The following is a 6,000-nucleotide window of genomic DNA, read 5'->3' as shown; positions in this document are numbered from 1 at the left end:
CATTGGATACATAAAACATAACCAAATCTTTGCTAAAATAGTAAGACCAAAGAAAACAAGAACCACAAGTATGCACTTTAGAAGATTTCCAACTTCCATAACTGCTCCCAGTAGTTGAAGCAGTATCTTCTCCATACACTCATTGTTGATCTGCGGATTCTTGATCTTGCATTCTTCATTCTTCATCTTTGGTTCGAAAGAAGTAGACGTTGCTTCTACTCTAGTTGCACATGACGCCGCATCATTGTTTTCTATTCTACTAGGGAGTGCATCAACATCTATTAACTTTCTTCCTATCAATAAATCAATGTATTGGCCTTCTCAAAACCAAAATGAGCATCCATCTTCCTACACAAAAGAATGACCATGTTCGGAATGAGGATCCGCAATTGAACCAAAGAATAAGCTATCAAAATGAGCTACGCAAGTGCACATACCCCGTCGTTTTCGCATTTGAAGAACACCCATCCAGGGTGCTTCAGTGTGGCCGAAGTAAGTCACAGCACTGTCTGCGTGCAGTTGTCGCACTGTATGAGCGGCAACGGCGAACCACAGAGCCGTTGCGCGAGCGCCGAGTGTTAGGGAACGTTATAGAAAATAAAAAAAATTCTACGCTTCACCAAGATCAACCTATGGAGTTCATCTAGCAACGAGAGAGAGGAGTGCATCTACATACCCTTGTAGATCGCGAGCGGAAGCGTTCAAGAGAACGGGGTTGAGGGAGTCGTACTCGTCGTGATCCAAATCACCGATGATCCTAGTGTTGAACGGACAGCACCTCCGCGTTCAACACACGTACGGTTGGGGAAGACGTCTCCTCCTTCTTGATCCAGCAAGGGAGAAGGAGAGGTTGATGGAGATCCAGCAGCACGACGGTGTGGTGGTGGAAGCAGCGGCGATCTCGGCAGGGCTTCGCCAAGCTCAGCGAGAGGGAGAGGTGGTACGGGGGGAGAGGGAGGCGCCAGGGACTAGGGTGCGGCTGCCCTCCCTCCTCCCTCTTTATATAGGGGGCCTAGGGGGTGCGCCGGCCCTGGAGATCCCATCTCCAAGGGGGGCGGTGGCCTAGGGGGGGACTTGCCCCCCAAGTCAAGTGGGGCGCCCCCCACCCCTAGGGTTTCCAACCCTAGGCGCAGGGAAGACCCAAGGGGGGCGCACCAGCCCACCAGGGGCTGGTTCCCTTCCCGTTTCAGTCCACGTGGCCCTCCGGGATAGGTGGCCCCACCCAGTGGACCCCCGGGACCCTTCCCGTGGTCCCGGTACAATACCGGTGAACCCCAAAATTTTCTCGGTGGCCGAAACTGGACTTCCTACATATGATTCTTCACCTCCGGACCATTCTGGAACTCCTCGTGACGTCTGGGATCTCATCTGGGACTCCGAACAACTTCCGGGTTACCGCATACTAATATCTCTACAACCCTAGCGTCACCGAACCATAAGTGTGTAGACCCTACGGGTTCGGGAATCAAGCAGACATGACCGAGACAGCTCTCCGGCCAATAACCAACAGCGGGATCTGGATACCCATGTTGGCTCCCACATGTTCCACGATGATCTCATCGGATGAACCACGATGTCGAGGATTCGAGTAACCCCGTATACAATTCCCTTTGTCAATCGGTACGTTACTTGCCCAAGATTCGATCGTCGGTATCCCAATACCTCGTTCAATCTCGTTACCGGCAAGTCACTTTACTCGTACTATAATGCATGATCCCGTGACCAAACACTTGGTCACATTGAGCTCATTATGATGATGCATTACCGAGTGGGCCCAGAGATACCTCTCCGTCATACGGAGTGACAAATCCCAGTCTCGATCCGTGTCAACCCAACAGATACTTTCGGGGATACCCATAGTATACCTTCATAGTCACCCAGTTATGTTGTGACGTTTGGTACACCCAAAGCACTCCTACGGTATCCATTATGGTTTGGGAAGAAACCTAAGGAAACCATTGGGTATACCTTCTACCTTAGATCCGAAGGCAAGATCTTTGTTGCCAAGAATGGGTCCTTTCTGGAGAAAGGGTTTCTCTCGAAAGAAGTAAGTGGGAGGAAAGTAGAACTCGATGAAGTACTACCTCTTGAACCGGAAAGTAGTACAGCTCAGGAAAATGTTCCTGTGGTGCCTACACCGACTGGAGAGAAATTAATGATGATGATCAAGGTACTTCGGATCAAGTTGCTACTGAACTTCGTAGGTCCACAAGGACACGTTCCACACCAGAGTGGTATGGCAACCCTATCCTGGAAATCATGTTGTTAGACAACGGTGAACCTTCGAACTATGAAGAAGCAATGGCGGGCCCAGATTCCAACAAATGGCTTGAAGCCATGCAATCTGAGATAGGATCCATGTATGAAAACAAAGTATGGACTTTGATAGACTTGCCCGATGACCGGCGAGCGATAAAAAACAAATGGATCTTTAAGAAGAAGACGGACGCGGATGGTAATGTTACCATCTATAAAGCTCAACTTGTCGCTAAGGGTTATCGCCAAGTTCAAGGGGTTCACTACGATGAGACTTTCTCTCCCATAGCGAAGCTGAAGTCCGTCCGAATCATGTTAGCAATTGCCGCATACTATGATTATGAGATATGGCAGATGGACGTCAAAACGGCATTCCTTAACGGCTATCTTAAGGAAGAACTGTATTTGATGCAGCCGGAAGGTTTTGTCGATCCTGAGAATGCTAACAAGGTATGCAAGATCCAGCGATCCATTTATGGGCTGGTGCAAGCATCTCGGAGTTGTAACATTCGCTTTGATGAGACGATCAAAGCGTTTGGGTTTATGCAGACTTATGGAGAAGCCTGCGTTTACAAGAAAGTGAGTGGGAGCTCTGTAGCATTTCTCATATTATATGTAGATGACATACTTTTGATGGGAAATGATATAGAACTTTTGGACATCATTAAGGCCTACTTGAATAAGTGTTTTTCAATGAAGGACCTTGGAGAAGCTGCTTACATATTAGGCATCAAGATCTATAGGGATAGATCGAGACGCCTCATAGGTCTTTCACAAAGCACATACCTTGATAAGATATTGAAGAAGTTCAATATGGATCAGTCCAAGAAAGGGTTCTTGCCTGTATTGCAAGGTGTGAGATTGAGCTCGGCTCAATGCCCGACCACGGCAGAAGATATAGAAGAGATGAGTGTCATCCCCTATGCCTCAACCATAGGGTCTATTATGTATGCCATGCTGTGTACCAGACCTGATGTAAACCTTGCCATAAGTTTGGTAGGAAGGTACCAAAGTAATCCCGGCAAGGAACACTGGACAGCGGTCAAGAATATCCTGAAGTACCTGAAGAGGACTAAGGATATATTTCTCGTTTATGGAGGTGATGAAGAGCTCGTCATAAAGGGTTGCGTCGACGCTAGCTTCAACACAGATCTGGATGACTCTAAGTCACAAACCGGATACGTGTATATTTTGAATGGAGGGGAAGTAAGCTGGTGCAGTTGCAAGCAAAGCGTCGTGGCAGGATCTACATGTGAAGCGGAGTATATGGCAGCCTCGGAGGCAGCGCATGAAGCAATATCGATGAAGGAGTTCATCACCGACCTAGGAGTCATACCCAATGCGTCGGGGCCGATCTCTCTCTTCTGTGACAACACTGGAGCTATTGCCGATGATCCTAGTGCTGAACGACGGTGTGATGGTGGAAGTAGCGGCGATCTCGGTAGGGGTTCGCCAAGCTCAGCGAGAGGGAGAGGTGGTACGGGGGGAGAGGGAGAGGCCAGGGACTAGGGTGCGGCTACCCTCCCTCCCCCCCTCTTTATATAGGGGGCCTAGGGGGTGCGCCGGCCCTGGAGATCCCATCTCCAAGGGGGGCGGCGGCCTAGGGGGGGGACTTGCCCCCCAAGTTAAGTGGGGCGCCCCCCACCCCCAGGGTTTCCAACCCTAGGCGCAGGGGAGGCCCAAGGGGGGGGCACACCAGCCCACCAGGGGCTGGTTCCCTTCCCCTTTCAGCCCACGTGGCCCTCCGGGATACGTGGCCCCACCCGATGGACCCACGGGACCCTTCCGGTGGTCCCGGTACAATACCGGTGAACCCCGAAACTTTCCCGGTGGCCGAAACTGGACTTCCTATATACAAATCTTCACCTTCGGACCATTCCGGAACTCCTCGTGATGTCCGGGATCTCATCCGGGACTCCGAACAACTTTCGGGTTACCGCATACTAATATCTCTACAACCATAGCGTCACCGAACCTTAAGTGTGTAGACCCTACGGGTTCGGGAATCACGCAGACATGACCGAGATAGCTCTCCGGCCAATAACCAACAGCGGGATCTGGATACCCATGTTGGCTCCCACATGTTCCACGATGATCTCATCGGATGAACCACAATGTCGAGGATTCGAGTAACCCCGTATACAATTCCCTTTGTCAATCGGTACGTTACTTGCCCGAGATTCAATCGTCGGTATCCCAATACCTCGTTCAATCTCGTTACCGGCAAGTCACTTTACTCGTACTGTAATGCATGATCCCGTGACCAAACACTTGGTCACATTGAGCTCATTATGATGATGCATTACCGAGTGGGCCCAGAGATACCTCTCCATCATACGGAGTGACAAATCCCAGTCTCTATCCGTGTCAACCCAACAGATACTTTTGGAGATATCCGTAGTATACCTTTATAGTCACCCAGTTACGCGTTGGGGAACGTAGCAGAAATTCAAAATTTTCCTACGAGTCACCAAGATCTATCTATGGAGAGACTAGCAACGAGAGAGAGGGGAGTGCATCTACATACCCTTGTAGATCGCTAAGCGGAAGCGTTCAATAGAACGGGGTTGAAGGAGTGGTACTCGTCGTGATCCAAATCACCGGCGATCCTAGTGCCGAACGGACGGCACCTCCGCGTTCAACACACGTACAGCCCGGTGACGTCTCCCATGCCTTGATCCAGCAAGGAGAGAGGAAGAGGTTGGGGAAGACTCCATCCAGCAGCAGCACAACGGCGTGGTGGTGGTGGAGGAGCGTGGCAATCCCGCAGGGCTTCGCCAAGCACCGCGGGAGAGGAGGAGAAAGAGAGGTAGGGCTGCGCCAACAGGAGAAGAACTTCGTATGTTGGGCTACCCCTTTGCCTCCACTATATATAGGGGGAGAGGGAGGGCTGCGCCCCCACCTAGGGTTCCCTCCCAAGGGGTGGCGGCAGCCCCAATCCCCATCTAGGGTGCGGCCAAGGGGGGAGAGGGGGGAAACTTGCCCCCCAAGTAAGGTGGAAGCACCCCCTCCCCAAACCCTAGGCGCCTTGGGCCCTTGTGGGGGGTGCACCAGCCCACCTGGGGCTGGTCCCCTCCCACACTTGGCCCATGCTGCCCTCTGGGGCCGGTGGCCCCACTTGGTGGACTCCTGGGACCCTCCCGGTGGTCCCGGTACGTTACCGATAGCACCCGAAACTTTTCCGGTGACCAAAACAGGACTTCCCATATATAAATCTTTACCTCCGGACCATTCCGGAACTCCTCATGACGTTCGGGATCTCATCAGGGACTCTGAACAACATTCGGTAACCACGTATATCTATTCCCTATAACCCTCGCATCATCGAACCTTAAGTGTGTAGACCCTACGGGGTCGAGAATCATGCAGACATGACCGAGACGTTCTCCGGCCAATAACCAACAGCGGGATCTGGATACCCATGTTGGCTCCCACACGTTCCACGATGATCTCATCGGATGAACCACGATGTCGAGGATTCGATCAATCCTGTATACAATTCCCTTTGTCTAGCGGTATTGTACTTGCCCGAGATTCGATCGTCGGTATGCCGATACCTTGTTCAATCTCGTTACCGGCAAGTCTCTTTACTCGTTCCGTAACACATCATCCCGTGATCAACCCCTTGGTCACATTGTGCACATTATGATGATGTCCTACCGAGTGGGCCCAGAGATACCTCTCCGTCAACCGGAGTGACAAATCCCAGTCTCGATGCGTGCCAACCCAACAAACACTTTCGGA

Source organism: Triticum aestivum, chromosome 1B (genome assembly GCF_018294505.1).
Source record: "Triticum aestivum cultivar Chinese Spring chromosome 1B, IWGSC CS RefSeq v2.1, whole genome shotgun sequence".
NCBI classification, from domain to species: Eukaryota; Viridiplantae; Streptophyta; class Magnoliopsida; order Poales; family Poaceae; genus Triticum; species Triticum aestivum.
The sequence above is the reverse complement of the archived record's forward strand: the minus strand, read 5'-3'. Positions refer to the sequence as shown.